The sequence below is a fragment of the Lissotriton helveticus genome, chromosome 4_1, assembly GCF_964261635.1.
Source record: "Lissotriton helveticus chromosome 4_1, aLisHel1.1, whole genome shotgun sequence".
Classification (NCBI taxonomy): domain Eukaryota; kingdom Metazoa; phylum Chordata; class Amphibia; order Caudata; family Salamandridae; genus Lissotriton; species Lissotriton helveticus.
This window is the reverse complement of record NC_136063.1, coordinates 1,692,580,371-1,692,601,410: the sequence shown is the minus strand read 5'-3', so window position 1 is coordinate 1,692,601,410 and position 21,040 is coordinate 1,692,580,371. Positions and strand designations below refer to the sequence as shown.

The 21,040-nt window shown below is 51.4% G+C and overlaps 26 non-coding genes across 26 annotated transcripts; 16 read left to right on the top strand and 10 right to left on the bottom strand.

Moving 5' to 3' along the window:
- Positions 1-37: 37 nt before the first annotated feature.
- On the bottom strand, positions 38-120 carry TRNAL-UAA (transfer RNA leucine (anticodon UAA)). Its single transcript has one exon. It is a non-coding gene; the product is annotated as a tRNA-Leu (tRNA).
- Positions 121-363: 243 nt separating this feature from the next.
- TRNAE-UUC (transfer RNA glutamic acid (anticodon UUC)) lies at positions 364-435 on the top strand. Its single transcript has one exon. It is a non-coding gene; the product is annotated as a tRNA-Glu (tRNA).
- A 624-nt stretch (positions 436-1,059) lies between these two features.
- Positions 1,060-1,131, top strand: TRNAE-CUC (transfer RNA glutamic acid (anticodon CUC)). The gene has a single exon. It is a non-coding gene; the product is annotated as a tRNA-Glu (tRNA).
- Positions 1,132-2,232: 1,101 nt separating this feature from the next.
- Positions 2,233-2,315, bottom strand: TRNAL-UAA (transfer RNA leucine (anticodon UAA)). Its single transcript has one exon. It is a non-coding gene; the product is annotated as a tRNA-Leu (tRNA).
- Positions 2,316-2,558: 243 nt separating this feature from the next.
- On the top strand, positions 2,559-2,630 carry TRNAE-UUC (transfer RNA glutamic acid (anticodon UUC)). The gene has a single exon. It is a non-coding gene; the product is annotated as a tRNA-Glu (tRNA).
- A 625-nt stretch (positions 2,631-3,255) lies between these two features.
- TRNAE-CUC (transfer RNA glutamic acid (anticodon CUC)) lies at positions 3,256-3,327 on the top strand. The gene has a single exon. It is a non-coding gene; the product is annotated as a tRNA-Glu (tRNA).
- Positions 3,328-4,427: 1,100 nt separating this feature from the next.
- Positions 4,428-4,510, bottom strand: TRNAL-UAA (transfer RNA leucine (anticodon UAA)). The gene has a single exon. It is a non-coding gene; the product is annotated as a tRNA-Leu (tRNA).
- A 940-nt stretch (positions 4,511-5,450) lies between these two features.
- TRNAE-CUC (transfer RNA glutamic acid (anticodon CUC)) lies at positions 5,451-5,522 on the top strand. Its single transcript has one exon. It is a non-coding gene; the product is annotated as a tRNA-Glu (tRNA).
- Positions 5,523-6,622: 1,100 nt separating this feature from the next.
- Positions 6,623-6,705, bottom strand: TRNAL-UAA (transfer RNA leucine (anticodon UAA)). The gene has a single exon. It is a non-coding gene; the product is annotated as a tRNA-Leu (tRNA).
- A 243-nt stretch (positions 6,706-6,948) lies between these two features.
- TRNAE-UUC (transfer RNA glutamic acid (anticodon UUC)) lies at positions 6,949-7,020 on the top strand. Its single transcript has one exon. It is a non-coding gene; the product is annotated as a tRNA-Glu (tRNA).
- A 624-nt stretch (positions 7,021-7,644) lies between these two features.
- On the top strand, positions 7,645-7,716 carry TRNAE-CUC (transfer RNA glutamic acid (anticodon CUC)). Its single transcript has one exon. It is a non-coding gene; the product is annotated as a tRNA-Glu (tRNA).
- A 1,101-nt stretch (positions 7,717-8,817) lies between these two features.
- Positions 8,818-8,900, bottom strand: TRNAL-UAA (transfer RNA leucine (anticodon UAA)). The gene has a single exon. It is a non-coding gene; the product is annotated as a tRNA-Leu (tRNA).
- Positions 8,901-9,143: 243 nt separating this feature from the next.
- TRNAE-UUC (transfer RNA glutamic acid (anticodon UUC)) lies at positions 9,144-9,215 on the top strand. The gene has a single exon. It is a non-coding gene; the product is annotated as a tRNA-Glu (tRNA).
- A 1,795-nt stretch (positions 9,216-11,010) lies between these two features.
- TRNAL-UAA (transfer RNA leucine (anticodon UAA)) lies at positions 11,011-11,093 on the bottom strand. The gene has a single exon. It is a non-coding gene; the product is annotated as a tRNA-Leu (tRNA).
- A 243-nt stretch (positions 11,094-11,336) lies between these two features.
- On the top strand, positions 11,337-11,408 carry TRNAE-UUC (transfer RNA glutamic acid (anticodon UUC)). The gene has a single exon. It is a non-coding gene; the product is annotated as a tRNA-Glu (tRNA).
- A 625-nt stretch (positions 11,409-12,033) lies between these two features.
- TRNAE-CUC (transfer RNA glutamic acid (anticodon CUC)) lies at positions 12,034-12,105 on the top strand. The gene has a single exon. It is a non-coding gene; the product is annotated as a tRNA-Glu (tRNA).
- Positions 12,106-13,206: 1,101 nt separating this feature from the next.
- Positions 13,207-13,289, bottom strand: TRNAL-UAA (transfer RNA leucine (anticodon UAA)). The gene has a single exon. It is a non-coding gene; the product is annotated as a tRNA-Leu (tRNA).
- Positions 13,290-13,532: 243 nt separating this feature from the next.
- On the top strand, positions 13,533-13,604 carry TRNAE-UUC (transfer RNA glutamic acid (anticodon UUC)). The gene has a single exon. It is a non-coding gene; the product is annotated as a tRNA-Glu (tRNA).
- A 625-nt stretch (positions 13,605-14,229) lies between these two features.
- On the top strand, positions 14,230-14,301 carry TRNAE-CUC (transfer RNA glutamic acid (anticodon CUC)). The gene has a single exon. It is a non-coding gene; the product is annotated as a tRNA-Glu (tRNA).
- Positions 14,302-15,401: 1,100 nt separating this feature from the next.
- Positions 15,402-15,484, bottom strand: TRNAL-UAA (transfer RNA leucine (anticodon UAA)). The gene has a single exon. It is a non-coding gene; the product is annotated as a tRNA-Leu (tRNA).
- Positions 15,485-16,424: 940 nt separating this feature from the next.
- Positions 16,425-16,496, top strand: TRNAE-CUC (transfer RNA glutamic acid (anticodon CUC)). Its single transcript has one exon. It is a non-coding gene; the product is annotated as a tRNA-Glu (tRNA).
- A 1,100-nt stretch (positions 16,497-17,596) lies between these two features.
- TRNAL-UAA (transfer RNA leucine (anticodon UAA)) lies at positions 17,597-17,679 on the bottom strand. Its single transcript has one exon. It is a non-coding gene; the product is annotated as a tRNA-Leu (tRNA).
- Positions 17,680-17,922: 243 nt separating this feature from the next.
- TRNAE-UUC (transfer RNA glutamic acid (anticodon UUC)) lies at positions 17,923-17,994 on the top strand. Its single transcript has one exon. It is a non-coding gene; the product is annotated as a tRNA-Glu (tRNA).
- Positions 17,995-18,618: 624 nt separating this feature from the next.
- Positions 18,619-18,690, top strand: TRNAE-CUC (transfer RNA glutamic acid (anticodon CUC)). The gene has a single exon. It is a non-coding gene; the product is annotated as a tRNA-Glu (tRNA).
- Positions 18,691-19,791: 1,101 nt separating this feature from the next.
- TRNAL-UAA (transfer RNA leucine (anticodon UAA)) lies at positions 19,792-19,874 on the bottom strand. The gene has a single exon. It is a non-coding gene; the product is annotated as a tRNA-Leu (tRNA).
- Positions 19,875-20,117: 243 nt separating this feature from the next.
- On the top strand, positions 20,118-20,189 carry TRNAE-UUC (transfer RNA glutamic acid (anticodon UUC)). The gene has a single exon. It is a non-coding gene; the product is annotated as a tRNA-Glu (tRNA).
- The last annotated feature ends 851 nt before the right edge of the window (positions 20,190-21,040 follow it).

Genomic DNA, 21,040 nt, shown 5'->3' with positions numbered 1-21,040 from the left:
AGCATCTGCACTTTCTTACAAAGCAGCTGCAAACCCATACCAGGAATGGGGCTCGAACCCATGCGGCCAAACGTCCATTGGATCTTAAGTCCAATGCCTTAATCACTCGGCCACCCTGGTGAGACCCAAGGCCCAGCTTTACTCAACTCCCTTTTTCTGCTGGCTGCTGCAGCACCGGCTGTCCAGCAAGAGCTGTTTGCGGAGTTAAAAGGCTTTTGCAGGAGGCTAAAGGTAATTGCTTATGACAAACACACTGTGTGACACCTAACTTTCTCCCACTCTGACTTTACGGGCAATTTTTATATTGGAATTAGCTTAGTCACAATAAGGGGGTGAGCAAGGCAAGCACACAAGAGCATCTCCTCCCTGGTGGTCTAGTGGCTAGGATTCGGCGCTTTCACCGCCGCGGCCCGGGTTCGATTCCCGGTCAGGGAAGATACCTCTAAAGCATAGATTTGAGTGTTTTGTCCCAGTAGCTTTTTTAAACGGAGGTCCTTAAAAAGGTACCCCTACCCATGAACGAAAGAGGAGGAAAGGGACTTGGTCCCCTGTGCCCCAGGTTGTTTTGCTCCCATTGCCCTCAGCCACCTTTATGCGCACGCACTCCTCCACCCAGTCTGGTGCTCTATGTGTGTGTAAAGTGCTGTACCAGCTCACCAGAAAGGTAAATTGCTGGAAACCCCTGCTGTGATGCATACATCTACTTTGGAGCACTCTTCTCCCTTGCACTCTTGAATCGCTTAAGCGCAATGCATTCTTCCAGCAAGCTGAATAACGAGACAGGGTTGAGAAAGTGTTCCAGCTGTCTGTGCGCCATCAGCAGCCACTAGGTGTCCCTCTTGTGTTTTCCCGTGGATCCCGATTGTATAGGAATTCATCGGTTCAGTAGCAAGGGGGAGAGGATGGCCTGTGCTTGGAAGTGACAGACAGTCGGGTGGCATTATGAGGATTTTTTCAATTTCTGATTCATATGTGCTGTAGAGAAAAATAAGCTTTCAGCCCCCATGAGCTTTGTCATTCGGAAAGCAGTGTATGAACTTTTGCTGAATGGCCCTGGGCTCCCTGGTGGTCTAGTGGTTAGGATTCGGCACTCTCACCGCCGCGGCCCGGGTTCGATTCCCGGTCAGGGAAAAGTCCTTCTTCTGCCCTTGAAAACTTTTCCTTCCCGTAGGTCGCGGGCTTCTCAAAATGAAGTTGCTTTCTGACTCACAGTTTGCCTAGCATCACGCAGTATAGCTCCAAATATCATTTTCGCAAGGTCCCTTTATAGCTGCTTTCCACAGCGGGAGGAAAGTCACTTGTGCAAGGCTCTTGAGCAAGTGAGACCCTGTATTCCAAAGTGCAATTCCTTTTGTAGGCTTCTGACCACATGGCGTGCGGCAGGAAGTCTCCTTTGGCAGGCCTGCAGGCTTTGTTTCCAAATGGCATCCTGGACCCATTGCAACCCACCTTTTTGCTAAAATGGAAGTCTGGATCTGGGTAAGAAAAAACTGAGCTGCACGTACGGAAAAAAGCAGAGGCCAGCCACAGGGAGGGTGTGGCCAGGGCTGTCTGATTTGCATACTGACCTGTGGCATCTTGGGAATGTATAGGCTTTGGAGCTTAACGGGTGCTGCAGGGGTCTGCCTGGCTGGAGAGATGCCTGTCTGGTACACCCCTCAGGACAGACGGTGCCTTCCATTCGAACATGGAGGGTGAGGGACATGGGTCACCCTCATATACAGGGGTGTGGCTGTGGGCAGGACGGGTTGTGGGGGACCCGTCAGGGCATTGCCCGTTTGGAAGCCCGTTGAGGAGGCGGGGGCAGGGAACTCTCCTCAATTTTCCCCCAGAGGTTTGGGGAAAAGCCTTTGCACGTTTGAGCCAGCCGGGCCTGCATCAGCAGATCCTGCTCCTCTGGCAAGGGAGAGCTTGTAGGTGAAATCAAAAAAGGAGAGAAATCTACAAGAGCCGGGTTAAAAAATTCCAGGGGCAGACCCATGTTCCCCAGGAAACAAGTACTTCCTCCTGCTCCCTTCAGTGGGAAAAGATATAGGAGGTGTATTTCTCTAAGCAGGGGATCTGCGTAGATGGCACTGCATTGCTTTGGGAAGCATCCATGCTGGTAGCAGAGTAGCAGCAGACCCCACAGCTGAGACTTGAATGGGGACTGTTGGAGAGGGGCAGTGGAAGGGCGCAGGAAAATGCTTTTCAAAAGCATCTGCACTTTCTTACAAGGCAGCTGAAAACCCATACCAGGAATGGGGCTCGAACCCATGCGGACAAACGTCCTTTGGATCTTAAGTCCAACGCCTTAACCACTCGGCCACCCTGGTGAGACCCAAGGCCCAGCTTTACTCAACTCCCTTTTTCTGCTGGCTGCTGCAGCACCGGCTGTCCAGCAAGAGCTGTTTGCGGAGTTAAAAGGCTTTTGCAGGAGGCTAAAGGTAAATGCTTATGACAAACACACTGTGTGACACCTAACTTTCTCCCACTCGGACTTTACGGGCAATTTTTATATTGGAGTTAGCTTAGTCACAATAAGGGGGTGAGCAAGGCAAGCACACAAGAGCATCTCCTCCCTGGTGGTCTAGTGGCTAGGATTCGGCGCTTTCACCGCCGCGGCCTGGGTTCGATTCCCGGTCAGGGAAGATACCTCTAAAGCATAGATTTGAGTGTTTTGTCCCAGTAGCTTTTTTTAAACGAAGGTCCTTTAAAAGGTACCCCTACCCATGAACGAAAGAGGAGGAAAGGGACTGGGTCCCCTGTGCCCCAGGTTGTTTTGCTCCCATTGCCCTCAGCCACCTTTATGCGTACGCACTCCTCCACCCAGTCTGGTGCTCTATGTGTGTGTAAAGTGCAGTACCAGCTCACCAGAAAGGTAAATTGCTGGAAACCCCTGCTGTGATGCATACATCTACTTTGGAGCACTCTTCTCCCTTGCACTCTTGAATCGCTTAAGAGCAATGTATTCTTCCAGCAAGCTGAATAACGAGACAGGGTTGAGAAAGTGTTCCAGCTGTCTGTGCGCCATCAGCAGCCACTAGGTGTCCCTCTTGTGTTTTCCCGTGGATCCCGATTGTACAGGAATTCATCGGTTCAGTAGCAAGGGGGAGAGGATGGCCTGTGCTTGGAAGTGACAGACAGTCGGGTGGCATTATGAGGATTTTTTCAATTTCTGATTCATATGTGCTGTAGAGAAAAATAAGCTTTCAGCCCCCATGAGCTTTGTCATTCGGAAAGCAGTGTATGAACTTTTGCTGCATGGCACTGGGCTCCCTGGTGGTCTAGTGGTTAGGATTCGGCGCTCTCACCGCCGCTGCCCGGGTTTGATTCCCGGTCAGGGAAAAGTCCTTCTTCTTCCCTTCAAAACTTTTCCTTCCCGTAGGTCGCGGGCTTCTCAAAATGAAGTTGCTTTCTGACTCACAGTTTGCCTAGCATCACGCAGTATAGCTCCAAATATCATTTTCGCAAGGTCCCTTTATAGCTGCTTTCCACAGCGGGAGGAAAGTCAATTGTGTAAGGCTCTTGAGCAAGTGAGACCCTGTATTCCAAAGTGTAATTCCTTTTGTAGGCTTCTGACCACATGGCGTGCGGCAGGAAGTCTCCTTTGACAGGCCTGCAGTTTTTTTTCCAAATGGCATCCTGGACCCATTGCAACCCACCTTTTTGCTAAAATGGAAGTCTGGATCTGGGTAAGAAAAAACTGAGCTGCGCGTACGGAAAAAAGCAGAGGCCAGCCACAGGGAGGGTGTGGCCAGGGCTGTCTGATTTGCATACTGACCTGTGGCATCTTGGGAATGTACAGGCTTTGGAGCTTAACGGGTGCTGCAGGGGTCTGCCTGGCTGGAGAGATGCCTGTCTGGTACACCCCTCAGGACAGACGGTGCCTTCCGTTCGAACATGGAGGGTGAGGGACATGGGTCACCCTCTTATACAGGGGTGTGGCTGTGGGCAGGACGGGTTGTGGGGGACCCGTCAGGGCATTGCCCGTTTGGAAGCCCGTTGAGGAGGCGGGGGAAGGGAACTCTCCTCATTTTCCCCCCAGAGGTTTGGGGAAAAGCCTTTGCACGTTTGAGCCAGCCGGGCCTGCATCAGCAGATCCTGCTCCTCTGGCAAGGGAGAGCTTGTAGGTGAAATCAAAAAAGGAGAGAAATCTACAAGAGCCGGGTTAAAAAATTCCAGGGGCAGACCCATGTTCCCCAGGAAACAAGTACTTCCTCCTGCTCCCTTCAGTGGGAAAAGATATAGGAGGTGTATTTCTCTAAGCAGGGGATCTGCGTAGATGGCACTGCATTGCTTTGGGAAGCATCCATGCTGGTAGCAGAATAGCAGCAGACCCCACAGCTGAGACTTGAATGGGGACTGTTGGAGAGGGGCAGTGGAAGGGCGCAGGAAAATGCTTTTCAAAAGCATCTGCACTTTCTTACAAAGCAGCTGAAAACCCATACCAGGAATGGGGCTCGAACCCATGCGGACAAACGTCCTTTGGATCTTAAGTCCAACGCCTTAACCACTCGGCCACCCTGGTGAGACCCAAGGCCCAGCTTTACTCAACTCCCTTTTTCTGCTGGCTGCTGCAGCACCGGCTGTCCAGCAAGAGCTGTTTGCGGAGTTAAAAGGCTTTTGCAGGAGCCTAAAGGTAAATGCTTATGACAAACACACTGTGTGACACCTAACTTTCTCCCACTCGGACTTTACGGGCAATTTTTATATTGGAGTTAGCTTAGTCACAATAAGGGGGTGAGCAAGGCAAGCACACAAGAGCATCTCCTCCCTGGTGGTCTAGTGGCTAGGATTCAGCCCTTTCACCGCCGCGGCCCGGGTTCGATTCCCAGTCAGGGAAGATACCTCTAAAGCATAGATTTGAGTGTTTTGTCCCAGTAGCTTTTTTTAAACGAAGGTCCTTAAAAAGGTACCCCTACCCATGAACGAAAGAGGAGGAAAGGGACTGGGTCCCCTGTGCCCCAGGTTGTTTTGCTCCCATTGCCCTCAGCCACCTTTATGCGCACGCACTCTTCCACCCAGTCTGGTGCTCTATGTGTGTGTAAAGTGCAGTACCAGCTCACCAGAAAGGTAAATTGCTGGAAACCCCTGCTGTGATGCATACATCTACTTTGGAGCACTCTTCTCCCTTGCACTCTTGAATCGCTTAAGCGCAATGTATTCTTACAGCAAGCTGAATAACGAGACAGGGTTGAGAAAGTGTTCCAGCTGTCTGTGCGCCATCAGCAGCCACTAGGTGTCCCTCTTGTGTTTTCCCGTGGATCCCGATTGTACAGGAATTCATCAGTTCAGTAGCAAGGGGGAGAGGATGGCCTGTGCTTGGAAGTGACAGACAGTCGGGTGGCATTATGAGGATTTTTTCAAGTTCTGATTCATATGTGCTGTAGAGAAAAATAAGCTTTCAGCCCCCATGAGCTTTGTCATTCGGAAAGCAGTGTATAAACTTTTGCTGCATGGCCCTGGGCTCCCTGGTGGTCTAGTGGTTAGGATTTGGCGCTCTCACCGCCGCGGCCCGGGTTCGATTCCCGGTCAGGGAAAAGTCCTTCTTCTGCCCTTGAAAACTTTTCCTTCCCGTAGCTCGCGGGCTTCTCAAAATGAAGTTGCTTTCTGACTCACAGTTTGCCTAGCATCACGCAGTATAGCTCCAAATATCATTTTCGCAAGGTCCCTTTATAGCTGCTTTCCACAGCGGGAGGAAAGTCACTTGTGCAAGGCTCTTGAGCAAGTGAGACCCTGTATTCCAAAGTGCAATTCCTTTTGTAGGCTTCTGACCACATGGCGTGCGGCAGGAAGTCTCCTTTGGTAGGCCTGCAGGCTTTGTTTCCAAATGGCATCCTGGACCCATTGCAACCCACCTTTTTGCTAAAATGGAAGTCTGGATCTGGGTAAGAAAAAACTGAGCTGCACGTACGGAAAAAAGCAGAGGCCAGCCACAGGGAGGGTGTGGCCAGGGCTGTCTGATTTGCATACTGACCTGTGGCATCTTGGGAATGTATAGGCTTTGGAGCTTAACGGGTGCTGCAGGGGTCTGCCTGGCTGGAGAGATGCCTGTCTGGTACACCCCTCAGGACAGACGGTGCCTTCCGTTCGAACATGGAGGGTGAGGGACATGGGTCACCCTCATATACAGGGGTGTGGCTGTGGGCAGGACGGGTTGTGGGGGACCCGTCAGGGCATTGCCCGTTTGGAAGCCCGTTGAGGAGGCGGGGCAGGGAACTCTCCTCAATTTTCCCCCAGAGGTTTGGGGAAAAGCCTTTGCACGTTTGAGCCAGCCGGGCCTGCATCAGCAGATCCTGCTCCTCTGGCAAGGGAGTGCCTGTAGGTGAAATCAAAAAAGGAGAGAAATCTACAAGAGCCGGGTTAAAAAATTCCAGGGGCAGACCCATGTTCCCCAGGAAACAAGTACTTCCTCCTGCTCCCTTCAGTGGGAAAAGATATAGGAGGTGTATTTCTCTAAGCAGGGGATCTGCGTAGATGGCACTGCATTGCTTTGGGAAGCATCCATGCTGGTAGCAGAGTAGCAGCAGACCCCACAGCTGAGACTTGAATGGGGACTGTTGGAGAGGGGCAGTGGAAGGGTGCAGGAAAATGCTTTTCAAAAGCATCTGCACTTTCTTACAAAGCAGCTGAAAACCCATACCAGGAATGGGGCTCGAACCCATGCGGCCAAACGTCCATTGGATCTTAAGTCCAATGCCTTAATCACTCGGCCACCCTGGTGAGACCCAAGGCCCAGCTTTACTCAACTCCCTTTTTCTGCTGGCTGCTGCAGCACCGGCTGTCCAGCAAGAGCTGTTTGCGGAGTTAAAAGGCTTTTGCAGGAGGCTAAAGGTAATTGCTTATGACAAACACACTGTGTGACACCTAACTTTCTCCCACTCGGACTTTACGGGCAATTTTTATATTGGAATTGGCTTAGTCACAATAAGGGGGTGAGCAAGGCAAGCACACAAGAGCATCTCCTCCCTGGTGGTCTAGTGGCTAGGATTCGGCGCTTTCACCGCCGCGGCCCGGGTTCAATTCCCGGTCAGGGAAGATACCTCTAAAGCATAGATTTGAGTGTTTTGTCCCAGTAGCTTTTTTAAACGGAGGTCCTTAAAAAGGTACCCCTACCCATGAACGAAAGAGGAGGAAAGGGACTTGGTCCCCTGTGCCCCAGGTTGTTTTGCTCCCATTGCCCTCAGCCACCTTTATGCGCACGCACTCCTCCACCCAGTCTGGTGCTCTATGTGTGTGTAAAGTGCTGTACCAGCTCACCAGAAAGGTAAATTGCTGGAAACCCCTGCTGTGATGCATACATCTACTTTGGAGCACTCTTCTCCCTTGCACTCTTGAATCGCTTAAGCGCAATGCATTCTTCCAGCAAGCTGAATAACGAGACAGGGTTGAGAAAGTGTTCCAGCTGTCTGTGCGCCATCAGCAGCCACTAGGTGTCCCTCTTGTGTTTTCCCGTGGATCCCGATTGTATAGGAATTCATCGGTTCAGTAGCAAGGGGGAGAGGATGGCCTGTGCTTGGAAGTGACAGACAGTCGGGTGGCATTATGAGGATTTTTTCAATTTCTGATTCATATGTGCTGTAGAGAAAAATAAGCTTTCAGCCCCCATGAGCTTTGTCATTCGGAAAGCAGTGTATGAACTTTTGCTGAATGGCCCTGGGCTCCCTGGTGGTCTAGTGGTTAGGATTCGGCACTCTCACCGCCGCGGCCCGGGTTCGATTCCCGGTCAGGGAAAAGTCCTTCTTCTGCCCTTGAAAACTTTTCCTTCCCGTAGGTCGCGGGCTTCTCAAAATGAAGTTGCTTTCTGACTCACAGTTTGCCTAGCATCACGCAGTATAGCTCCAAATATCATTTTCGCAAGGTCCCTTTATAGCTGCTTTCCACAGCGGGAGGAAAGTCACTTGTGCAAGGCTCTTGAGCAAGTGAGACCCTGTATTCCAAAGTGCAATTCCTTTTGTAGGCTTCTGACCACATGGCGTGCGGCAGGAAGTCTCCTTTGGCAGGCCTGCAGGCTTTGTTTCCAAATGGCATCCTGGACCCATTGCAACCCACCTTTTTGCTAAAATGGAAGTCTGGATCTGGGTAAGAAAAAACTGAGCTGCACGTACGGAAAAAAGCAGAGGCCAGCCACAGGGAGGGTGTGGCCAGGGCTGTCTGATTTGCATACTGACCTGTGGCATCTTGGGAATGTATAGGCTTTGGAGCTTAACGGGTGCTGCAGGGGTCTGCCTGGCTGGAGAGATGCCTGTCTGGTACACCCCTCAGGACAGACGGTGCCTTCCATTCGAACATGGAGGGTGAGGGACATGGGTCACCCTCATATACAGGGGTGTGGCTGTGGGCAGGACGGGTTGTGGGGGACCCGTCAGGGCATTGCCCGTTTGGAAGCCCGTTGAGGAGGCGGGGGCAGGGAACTCTCCTCAATTTTCCCCCAGAGGTTTGGGGAAAAGCCTTTGCACGTTTGAGCCAGCCGGGCCTGCATCAGCAGATCCTGCTCCTCTGGCAAGGGAGAGCTTGTAGGTGAAATCAAAAAAGGAGAGAAATCTACAAGAGCCGGGTTAAAAAATTCCAGGGGCAGACCCATGTTCCCCAGGAAACAAGTACTTCCTCCTGCTCCCTTCAGTGGGAAAAGATATAGGAGGTGTATTTCTCTAAGCAGGGGATCTGCGTAGATGGCACTGCATTGCTTTGGGAAGCATCCATGCTGGTAGCAGAGTAGCAGCAGACCCCACAGCTGAGACTTGAATGGGGACTGTTGGAGAGGGGCAGTGGAAGGGCGCAGGAAAATGCTTTTCAAAAGCATCTGCACTTTCTTACAAGGCAGCTGAAAACCCATACCAGGAATGGGGCTCGAACCCATGCGGACAAACGTCCTTTGGATCTTAAGTCCAACGCCTTAACCACTCGGCCACCCTGGTGAGACCCAAGGCCCAGCTTTACTCAACTCCCTTTTTCTGCTGGCTGCTGCAGCACCGGCTGTCCAGCAAGAGCTGTTTGCGGAGTTAAAAGGCTTTTGCAGGAGGCTAAAGGTAAATGCTTATGACAAACACACTGTGTGACACCTAACTTTCTCCCACTCGGACTTTACGGGCAATTTTTATATTGGAGTTAGCTTAGTCACAATAAGGGGGTGAGCAAGGCAAGCACACAAGAGCATCTCCTCCCTGGTGGTCTAGTGGCTAGGATTCGGTGCTTTCACCGCCACGGCCTGGGTTCGATTCCCGGTCAGGGAAGATACCTCTAAAGCATAGATTTGAGTGTTTTGTCCCAGTAGCTTTTTTTAAACGAAGGTCCTTTAAAAGGTACCCCTACCCATGAACGAAAGAGGAGGAAAGGGACTGGGTCCCCTGTGCCCCAGGTTGTTTTGCTCCCATTGCCCTCAGCCACCTTTATGCGTACGCACTCCTCCACCCAGTCTGGTGCTCTATGTGTGTGTAAAGTGCAGTACCAGCTCACCAGAAAGGTAAATTGCTGGAAACCCCTGCTGTGATGCATACATCTACTTTGGAGCACTCTTCTCCCTTGCACTCTTGAATCGCTTAAGAGCAATGTATTCTTCCAGCAAGCTGAATAACGAGACAGGGTTGAGAAAGTGTTCCAGCTGTCTGTGCGCCATCAGCAGCCACTAGGTGTCCCTCTTGTGTTTTCCCGTGGATCCCGATTGTACAGGAATTCATCGGTTCAGTAGCAAGGGGGAGAGGATGGCCTGTGCTTGGAAGTGACAGACAGTCGGGTGGCATTATGAGGATTTTTTCAATTTCTGATTCATATGTGCTGTAGAGAAAAATAAGCTTTCAGCCCCCATGAGCTTTGTCATTCGGAAAGCAGTGTATGAACTTTTGCTGCATGGCACTGGGCTCCCTGGTGGTCTAGTGGTTAGGATTCAGCACTCTCACCGCCGCTGCCCGGGTTTGATTCCCGGTCAGGGAAAAGTCCTTCTTCTTCCCTCCAAAACTTTTCCTTCCCGTAGGTCGCGGGCTTCTCAAAATGAAGTTGCTTTCTGACTCACAGTTTGCCTAGCATCACGCAGTATAGCTCCAAATATCATTTTCGCAAGGTCCCTTTATAGCTGCTTTCCACAGCGGGAGGAAAGTCACTTGTGTAAGGCTCTTGAGCAAGTGAGACCCTGTATTCCAAAGTGCAATTCCTTTTGTAGGCTTCTGACCACATGGCGTGCGGCAGGAAGTCTCCTTTGACAGGCCTGCAGTTTTTTTTCCAAATGGCATCCTGGACCCATTGCAACCCACCTTTTTGCTAAAATGGAAGTCTGGATCTGGGTAAGAAAAAACTGAGCTGCGCGTACGGAAAAAAGCAGAGGCCAGCCACAGGGAGGGTGTGGCCAGGGCTGTCTGATTTGCATACTGACCTGTGGCATCTTGGGAATGTACAGGCTTTGGAGCTTAACGGGTGCTGCAGGGGTCTGCCTGGCTGGAGAGATGCCTGTCTGGTACACCCCTCAGGACAGACGGTGCCTTCCGTTCGAACATGGAGGGTGAGGGACATGGGTCACCCTCTTATACAGGGGTGTGGCTGTGGGCAGGACGGGTTGTGGGGGACCCGTCAGGGCATTGCCCGTTCGGAAGGCGAGAGGAGGCGGGGGCAGGGAACTCTCCTCAATTTTCCCCCAGAGGTTTGGGGAAAAGCCTTTGCACGTTTGAGCCAGCCGGGCCTGCATCAGCAGATCCTGCTCCTCTGGCAAGGGAGAGCTTGTAGGTGAAATCAAAAAAGGGGAGAAATCTGCAAGAGCCGGGTTAAAAAATTCCAGGGGCAGACCCATGTTCCCCAGGAAGCAAGTACTTCCTCCTGCTCCCTTCAGTGGGAAAAGATATAGGAGGTGTATTTCTCTAAGCAGGGGATCTGCGTAGATGGCACTGCATTGCTTTGGGAAGCATCCATGCTGGTAGCAGAATAGCAGCAGACCCCACAGCTGAGACTTGAATGGGGACTGTTGGAGAGGGGCAGTGGAAGGGCGCAGGAAAATGCTTTTCAAAAGCATCTGCACTTTCTTACAAAGCAGCTGAAAACCCATACCAGGAATGGGGCTCGAACCCATGCGGACAAACGTCCATTGGATCTTAAGTCCAACGCCTTAACCACTCGGCCACCCTGGTGAGACCCAAGGCCCAGCTTTACTCAACTCCCTTTTTCTGCTGGCTGCTGCAGCACCGGCTGTCCAGCAAGAGCTGTTTGCGGAGTTAAAAGGCTTTTGCAGGAGGCTAAAGGTAAATGCTTATGACAAACACACTGTGTGACACCTAACTTTCTCCCACTCTGACTTTACGGGCAATTTTTATATTGGAGTTAGCTCAGTCACAATAAGGGGGTGAGCAAGGCAAGCACACAAGAGCATCTCCTCCCTGGTGGTCTAGTGGCTAGGATTCGGCGCTTTCACCGCCGCGGCCCGGGTTCGATTCCTGGTCAGGGAAGATACCTCTAAAGCATAGATTTGAGTGTTTTGTCCCAGTAGCTTTTTTTAAACGAAGGTCCTTAAAAAGGTACCCCTACCCATGAACGAAAGAGGAGGAAAGGGACTGGGTCCCCTGTGCCCCAGGTTGTTTTGCTCCCATTGCCCTCAGCCACCTTTATGCGCACGCACTCCTCCACCCAGTCTGGTGCTCTATGTGTGTGTAAAGTGCAGTACCAGCTCACCAGAAAGGTAAATTGCTGGAAACCCCTGCTGTGATGCATACATCTACTTTGGAGCACTCTTCTCCCTTGCACTCTTGAATCGCTTAAGAGCAATGTATTCTTCCAGCAAGCTGAATAACGAGACAGGGTTGAGAAAGTGTTCCAGCTGTCTGTGCGCCATCAGCAGCCACTAGGTGTCCCTCTTGTGTTTTCCCGTGGATCCCGATTGTACAGGAATTCATCGGTTCAGTAGCAAGGGAGAGAGGATGGCCTGTGCTTGGAAGTGACAGACAGTCGGGTGGCATTATGAGGATTTTTTCAATTTCTGATTCATATGTGCTGTAGAGAAAAATAAGCTTTCAGCCCCCATGAGCTTTGTCGTTCGGAAAGCAGTGTATGAACTTTTGCTGCATGGCACTGGGCTCCCTGGTGGTCTAGTGGTTAGGATTCGGCGCTCTCACCGCCGCGGCCCGGGTTCAATTCCCGGTCAGGGAAAAGTCCTTCTTCTTCCCTTCAAAACTTTTCCTTCCCGTAGGTCGCGGGCTTCTCAAAATGAAGTTGCTTTCTGACTCACAGTTTGCCTAGCATCACGCAGTATAGCTCCAAATATCATTTTCGCAAGGTCCCTTTATAGCTGCTTTCCACAGCGGGAGGAAAGTCACTTGTGCAAGGCTCTTGAGCAAGTGAGACCCTGTATTCCAAAGTGCAATTCCTTTTGTAGGCTTCTGACCACATGGCGTGCGGCAGGAAGTCTCCTTTGGCAGGCCTGCAGGCTTTGTTTCCAAATGGCATCCTGGACCCATTGCAACCCACCTTTTTGCTAAAATGGAAGTCTGGATCTGGGTAAGAAAAAACTGAGCTGCACGTACGGAAAAAAGCAGAGGCCAGCCACAGGGAGGGTGTGGCCAGGGCTGTCTGATTTGCATACTGACCTGTGGCATCTTGGGAATGTATAGGCTTTGGAGCTTAACGGGTGCTGCAGGGGTCTGCCTGGCTGGAGAGATGCCTGTCTGGTACACCCCTCAGGACAGACGGTGCCTTCCATTCGAACATGGAGGGTGAGGGACATGGGTCACCCTCATATACAGGGGTGTGGCTGTGGGCAGGACGGGTTGTGGGGGACCCGTCAGGGCATTGCCCGTTTGGAAGCCCGTTGAGGAGGCGGGGGCAGGGAACTCTCCTCAATTTTCCCCCAGAGGTTTGGGGAAAAGCCTTTGCACGTTTGAGCCAGCCGGGCCTGCATCAGCAGATCCTGCTCCTCTGGCAAGGGAGAGCTTGTAGGTGAAATCAAAAAAGGAGAGAAATCTACAAGAGCCGGGTTAAAAAATTCCAGGGGCAGACCCATGTTCCCCAGGAAACAAGTACTTCCTCCTGCTCCCTTCAGTGGGAAAAGATATAGGAGGTGTATTTCTCTAAGCAGGGGATCTGCGTAGATGGCACTGCATTGCTTTGGGAAGCATCCATGCTGGTAGCAGAGTAGCAGCAGACCCCACAGCTGAGACTTGAATGGGGACTGTTGGAGAGGGGCAGTGGAAGGGCGCAGGAAAATGCTTTTCAAAAGCATCTGCACTTTCTTACAAGGCAGCTGAAAACCCATACCAGGAATGGGGCTCGAACCCATGCGGACAAACGTCCTTTGGATCTTAAGTCCAACGCCTTAACCACTCGGCCACCCTGGTGAGACCCAAGGCCCAGCTTTACTCAACTCCCTTTTTCTGCTGGCTGCTGCAGCACCGGCTGTCCAGCAAGAGCTGTTTGCGGAGTTAAAAGGCTTTTGCAGGAGGCTAAAGGTAAATGCTTATGACAAACACACTGTGTGACACCTAACTTTCTCCCACTCGGACTTTACGGGCAATTTTTATATTGGAGTTAGCTTAGTCACAATAAGGGGGTGAGCAAGGCAAGCACACAAGAGCATCTCCTCCCTGGTGGTCTAGTGGCTAGGATTCGGCGCTTTCACCGCCGCGGCCTGGGTTCGATTCCCGGTCAGGGAAGATACCTCTAAAGCATAGATTTGAGTGTTTTGTCCCAGTAGCTTTTTTTAAACGAAGGTCCTTTAAAAGGTACCCCTACCCATGAACGAAAGAGGAGGAAAGGGACTGGGTCCCCTGTGCCCCAGGTTGTTTTGCTCCCATTGCCCTCAGCCACCTTTATGCGTACGCACTCCTCCACCCAGTCTGGTGCTCTATGTGTGTGTAAAGTGCAGTACCAGCTCACCAGAAAGGTAAATTGCTGGAAACCCCTGCTGTGATGCATACATCTACTTTGGAGCACTCTTCTCCCTTGCACTCTTGAATCGCTTAAGAGCAATGTATTCTTCCAGCAAGCTGAATAACGAGACAGGGTTGAGAAAGTGTTCCAGCTGTCTGTGCGCCATCAGCAGCCACTAGGTGTCCCTCTTGTGTTTTCCCGTGGATCCCGATTGTACAGGAATTCATCGGTTCAGTAGCAAGGGGGAGAGGATGGCCTGTGCTTGGAAGTGACAGACAGTCGGGTGGCATTATGAGGATTTTTTCAATTTCTGATTCATATGTGCTGTAGAGAAAAATAAGCTTTCAGCCCCCATGAGCTTTGTCATTCGGAAAGCAGTGTATGAACTTTTGCTGCATGGCACTGGGCTCCCTGGTGGTCTAGTGGTTAGGATTCGGCGCTCTCACCGCCGCTGCCCGGGTTTGATTCCCGGTCAGGGAAAAGTCCTTCTTCTTCCCTTCAAAACTTTTCCTTCCCGTAGGTCGCGGGCTTCTCAAAATGAAGTTGCTTTCTGACTCACAGTTTGCCTAGCATCACGCAGTATAGCTCCAAATATCATTTTCGCAAGGTCCCTTTATAGCTGCTTTCCACAGCGGGAGGAAAGTCAATTGTGTAAGGCTCTTGAGCAAGTGAGACCCTGTATTCCAAAGTGTAATTCCTTTTGTAGGCTTCTGACCACATGGCGTGCGGCAGGAAGTCTCCTTTGACAGGCCTGCAGTTTTTTTTCCAAATGGCATCCTGGACCCATTGCAACCCACCTTTTTGCTAAAATGGAAGTCTGGATCTGGGTAAGAAAAAACTGAGCTGCGCGTACGGAAAAAAGCAGAGGCCAGCCACAGGGAGGGTGTGGCCAGGGCTGTCTGATTTGCATACTGACCTGTGGCATCTTGGGAATGTACAGGCTTTGGAGCTTAACGGGTGCTGCAGGGGTCTGCCTGGCTGGAGAGATGCCTGTCTGGTACACCCCTCAGGACAGACGGTGCCTTCCGTTCGAACATGGAGGGTGAGGGACATGGGTCACCCTCTTATACAGGGGTGTGGCTGTGGGCAGGACGGGTTGTGGGGGACCCGTCAGGGCATTGCCCGTTTGGAAGCCCGTTGAGGAGGCGGGGGAAGGGAACTCTCCTCATTTTCCCCCCAGAGGTTTGGGGAAAAGCCTTTGCACGTTTGAGCCAGCCGGGCCTGCATCAGCAGATCCTGCTCCTCTGGCAAGGGAGAGCTTGTAGGTGAAATCAAAAAAGGAGAGAAATCTACAAGAGCCGGGTTAAAAAATTCCAGGGGCAGACCCATGTTCCCCAGGAAACAAGTACTTCCTCCTGCTCCCTTCAGTGGGAAAAGATATAGGAGGTGTATTTCTCTAAGCAGGGGATCTGCGTAGATGGCACTGCATTGCTTTGGGAAGCATCCATGCTGGTAGCAGAATAGCAGCAGACCCCACAGCTGAGACTTGAATGGGGACTGTTGGAGAGGGGCAGTGGAAGGGCGCAGGAAAATGCTTTTCAAAAGCATCTGCACTTTCTTACAAAGCAGCTGAAAACCCATACCAGGAATGGGGCTCGAACCCATGCGGACAAACGTCCTTTGGATCTTAAGTCCAACGCCTTAACCACTCGGCCACCCTGGTGAGACCCAAGGCCCAGCTTTACTCAACTCCCTTTTTCTGCTGGCTGCTGCAGCACCGGCTGTCCAGCAAGAGCTGTTTGCGGAGTTAAAAGGCTTTTGCAGGAGCCTAAAGGTAAATGCTTATGACAAACACACTGTGTGACACCTAACTTTCTCCCACTCGGACTTTACGGGCAATTTTTATATTGGAGTTAGCTTAGTCACAATAAGGGGGTGAGCAAGGCAAGCACACAAGAGCATCTCCTCCCTGGTGGTCTAGTGGCTAGGATTCAGCCCTTTCACCGCCGCGGCCCGGGTTCGATTCCCAGTCAGGGAAGATACCTCTAAAGCATAGATTTGAGTGTTTTGTCCCAGTAGCTTTTTTTAAACGAAGGTCCTTAAAAAGGTACCCCTACCCATGAACGAAAGAGGAGGAAAGGGACTGGGTCCCCTGTGCCCCAGGTTGTTTTGCTCCCATTGCCCTCAGCCACCTTTATGCGCACGCACTCTTCCACCCAGTCTGGTGCTCTATGTGTGTGTAAAGTGCAGTACCAGCTCACCAGAAAGGTAAATTGCTGGAAACCCCTGCTGTGATGCATACATCTACTTTGGAGCACTCTTCTCCCTTGCACTCTTGAATCGCTTAAGCGCAATGTATTCTTACAGCAAGCTGAATAACGAGACAGGGTTGAGAAAGTGTTCCAGCTGTCTGTGCGCCATCAGCAGCCACTAGGTGTCCCTCTTGTGTTTTCCCGTGGATCCCGATTGTACAGGAATTCATCAGTTCAGTAGCAAGGGGGAGAGGATGGCCTGTGCTTGGAAGTGACAGACAGTCGGGTGGCATTATGAGGATTTTTTCAAGTTCTGATTCATATGTGCTGTAGAGAAAAATAAGCTTTCAGCCCCCATGAGCTTTGTCATTCGGAAAGCAGTGTATAAACTTTTGCTGCATGGCCCTGGGCTCCCTGGTGGTCTAGTGGTTAGGATTTGGCGCTCTCACCGCCGCGGCCCGGGTTCGATTCCCGGTCAGGGAAAAGTCCTTCTTCTGCCCTTGAAAACTTTTCCTTCCCGTAGGTCGCGGGCTTCTCAAAATGAAGTTGCTTTCTGACTCACAGTTTGCCTAGCATCACGCAGTATAGCTCCAAATATCATTTTCGCAAGGTCCCTTTATAGCTGCTTTCCACAGCGGGAGGAAAGTCACTTGTGCAAGGCTCTTGAGCAAGTGAGACCCTGTATTCCAAAGTGCAATTCCTTTTGTAGGCTTCTGACCACATGGCGTGCGGCAGGAAGTCTCCTTTGGTAGGCCTGCAGGCTTTGTTTCCAAATGGCATCCTGGACCCATTGCAACCCACCTTTTTGCTAAAATGGAAGTCTGGATCTGGGTAAGAAAAAAGTGAGCTGCACGTACGGAAAAAAGCAGAGGCCAGCCACAGGGAGGGTGTGGCCAGGGCTGTCTGATTTGCATACTGACCTGTGGCATCTTGGGAATGTATAGGCTTTGGAGCTTAACGGGTGCTGCAGGGGTCTGCCTGGCTGGAGAGATGCCTGTCTGGTACACCCCTCAGGACAGACGGTGCCTTCCGTTCGAACATGGAGGGTGAGGGACATGGGTCACCCTCATATACAGGGGTGTGGCTGTGGGCAGGACGGGTTGTGGGGGACCCGTCAGGGCATTGCCCGTTTGGAAGCCCGTTGAGGAGGCGGGGCAGGGAACTCTCCTCAATTTTCCCCCAGAGGTTTGGGGAAAAGCCTTTGCACGTTTGAGCCAGCCGGGCCTGCATCAGCAGATCCTGCTCCTCTGGCAAGGGAGTGCCTGTAGGTGAAATCAAAAAAGGAGAGAAATCTACAAGAGCCGGGTTAAAAAATTCCAGGGGCAGACCCATGTTCCCCAGGAAACAAGTACTTCCTCCTGCTCCCTTCAGTGGGAAAAGATATAGGAGGTGTATTTCTCTAAGCAGGGGATCTGCGTAGATGGCACTGCATTGCTTTGGGAAGCATCCATGCTGGTAGCAGAGTAGCAGCAGACCCCACAGCTGAGACTTGAATGGGGACTGTTGGAGAGGGGCAGTGGAAGGGTGCAGGAAAATGCTTTTCAAAAGCATCTGCACTTTCTTACAAAGCAGCTGAAAACCCATACCAGGAATGGGGCTCGAACCCATGCGGCCAAACGTCCATTGGATCTTAAGTCCAATGCCTTAATCACTCGGCCACCCTGGTGAGACCCAAGGCCCAGCTTTACTCAACTCCCTTTTTCTGCTGGCTGCTGCAGCACCGGCTGTCCAGCAAGAGCTGTTTGCGGAGTTAAAAGGCTTTTGCAGGAGGCTAAAGGTAATTGCTTATGACAAACACACTGTGTGACACCTAACTTTCTCCCACTCGGACTTTACGGGCAATTTTTATATTGGAATTGGCTTAGTCACAATAAGGGGGTGAGCAAGGCAAGCACACAAGAGCATCTCCTCCCTGGTGGTCTAGTGGCTAGGATTCGGCGCTTTCACCGCCGCGGCCCGGGTTCAATTCCCGGTCAGGGAAGATACCTCTAAAGCATAGATTTGAGTGTTTTGTCCCAGTAGCTTTTTTAAACGGAGGTCCTTAAAAAGGTACCCCTACCCATGAACGAAAGAGGAGGAAAGGGACTTGGTCCCCTGTGCCCCAGGTTGTTTTGCTCCCATTGCCCTCAGCCACCTTTATGCGCACGCACTCCTCCACCCAGTCTGGTGCTCTATGTGTGTGTAAAGTGCTGTACCAGCTCACCAGAAAGGTAAATTGCTGGAAACCCCTGCTGTGATGCATACATCTACTTTGGAGCACTCTTCTCCCTTGCACTCTTGAATCGCTTAAGCGCAATGCATTCTTCCAGCAAGCTGAATAACGAGACAGGGTTGAGAAAGTGTTCCAGCTGTCTGTGCGCCATCAGCAGCCACTAGGTGTCCCTCTTGTGTTTTCCCGTGGATCCCGATTGTATAGGAATTCATCGGTTCAGTAGCAAGGGGGAGAGGATGGCCTGTGCTTGGAAGTGACAGACAGTCGGGTGGCATTATGAGGATTTTTTCAATTTCTGATTCATATGTGCTGTAGAGAAAAATAAGCTTTCAGCCCCCATGAGCTTTGTCATTCGGAAAGCAGTGTATGAACTTTTGCTGAATGGCCCTGGGCTCCCTGGTGGTCTAGTGGTTAGGATTCGGCACTCTCACCGCCGCGGCCCGGGTTCGATTCCCGGTCAGGGAAAAGTCCTTCTTCTGCCCTTGAAAACTTTTCCTTCCCGTAGGTCGCGGGCTTCTCAAAATGAAGTTGCTTTCTGACTCACAGTTTGCCTAGCATCACGCAGTATAGCTCCAAATATCATTTTCGCAAGGTCCCTTTATAGCTGCTTTCCACAGCGGGAGGAAAGTCACTTGTGCAAGGCTCTTGAGCAAGTGAGACCCTGTATTCCAAAGTGCAATTCCTTTTGTAGGCTTCTGACCACATGGCGTGCGGCAGGAAGTCTCCTTTGGCAGGCCTGCAGGCTTTGTTTCCAAATGGCATCCTGGACCCATTGCAACCCACCTTTTTGCTAAAATGGAAGTCTGGATCTGGGTAAGAAAAAACTGAGCTGCACGTACGGAAAAAAGCAGAGGCCAGCCACAGGGAGGGTGTGGCCAGGGCTGTCTGATTTGCATACTGACCTGTGGCATCTTGGGAATGTATAGGCTTTGGAGCTTAACGGGTGCTGCAGGGGTCTGCCTGGCTGGAGAGATGCCTGTCTGGTACACCCCTCAGGACAGACGGTGCCTTCCATTCGAACATGGAGGGTGAGGGACATGGGTCACCCTCATATACAGGGGTGTGGCTGTGGGCAGGACGGGTTGTGGGGGACCCGTCAGGGCATTGCCCGTTTGGAAGCCCGTTGAGGAGGCGGGGGCAGGGAACTCTCCTCAATTTTCCCCCAGAGGTTTGGGGAAAAGCCTTTGCACGTTTGAGCCAGCCGGGCCTGCATCAGCAGATCCTGCTCCTCTGGCAAGGGAGAGCTTGTAGGTGAAATCAAAAAAGGAGAGAAATCTACAAGAGCCGGGTTAAAAAATTCCAGGGGCAGACCCATGTTCCCCAGGAAACAAGTACTTCCTCCTGCTCCCTTCAGTGGGAAAAGATATAGGAGGTGTATTTCTCTAAGCAGGGGATCTGCGTAGATGGCACTGCATTGCTTTGGGAAGCATCCATGCTGGTAGCAGAGTAGCAGCAGACCCCACAGCTGAGACTTGAATGGGGACTGTTGGAGAGGGGCAGTGGAAGGGCGCAGGAAAATGCTTTTCAAAAGCATCTGCACTTTCTTACAAGGCAGCTGAAAACCCATACCAGGAATGGGGCTCGAACCCACGCGGACAAACGTCCTTTGGATCTTAAGTCCAACGCCTTAACCACTCGGCCACCCTGGTGAGACCCAAGGCCCAGCTTTACTCAACTCCCTTTTTCTGCTGGCTGCTGCAGCACCGGCTGTCCAGCAAGAGCTGTTTGCGGAGTTAAAAGGCTTTTGCAGGAGGCTAAAGGTAAATGCTTATGACAAACACACTGTGTGACACCTAACTTTCTCCCACTCGGACTTTACGGGCAATTTTTATATTGGAGTTAGCTTAGTCACAATAAGGGGGTGAGCAAGGCAAGCACACAAGAGCATCTCCTCCCTGGTGGTCTAGTGGCTAGGATTCGGTGCTTTCACCGCCACGGCCTGGGTTCGATTCCCGGTCAGGGAAGATACCTCTAAAGCATAGATTTGAGTGTTTTGTCCCAGTAGCTTTTTTTAAACGAAGGTCCTTTAAAAGGTACCCCTACCCATGAACGAAAGAGGAGGAAAGGGACTGGGTCCCCTGTGCCCCAGGTTGTTTTGCTCCCATTGCCCTCAGCCACCTTTATGCGTACGCACTCCTCCACCCAGTCTGGTGCTCTATGTGTGTGTAAAGTGCAGTACCAGCTCACCAGAAAGGTAAATTGCTGGAAACCCCTGCTGTGATGCATACATCTACTTTGGAGCACTCTTCTCCCTTGCACTCTTGAATCGCTTAAGAGCAATGTATTCTTCCAGCAAGCTGAATAACGAGACAGGGTTGAGAAAGTGTTCCAGCTGTCTGTGCGCCATCAGCAGCCACTAGGTGTCCCTCTTGTGTTTTCCCGTGGATCCCGATTGTACAGGAATTCATCGGTTCAGTAGCAAGGGGGAGAGGATGGCCTGTGCTTGGAAGTGACAGACAGTCGGGTGGCATTATGAGGATTTTTTCAATTTCTGATTCATATGTGCTGTAGAGAAAAATAAGCTTTCAGCCCCCATGAGCTTTGTCATTCGGAAAGCAGTGTATGAACTTTTGCTGCATGGCACTGGGCTCCCTGGTGGTCTAGTGGTTAGGATTCAGCACTCTCACCGCCGCTGCCCGGGTTTGATTCCCGGTCAGGGAAAAGTCCTTCTTCTTCCCTCCAAAACTTTTCCTTCCCGTAGGTCGCGGGCTTCTCAAAATGAAGTTGCTTTCTGACTCACAGTTTGCCTAGCATCACGCAGTATAGCTCCAAATATCATTTTCGCAAGGTCCCTTTATAGCTGCTTTCCACAGCG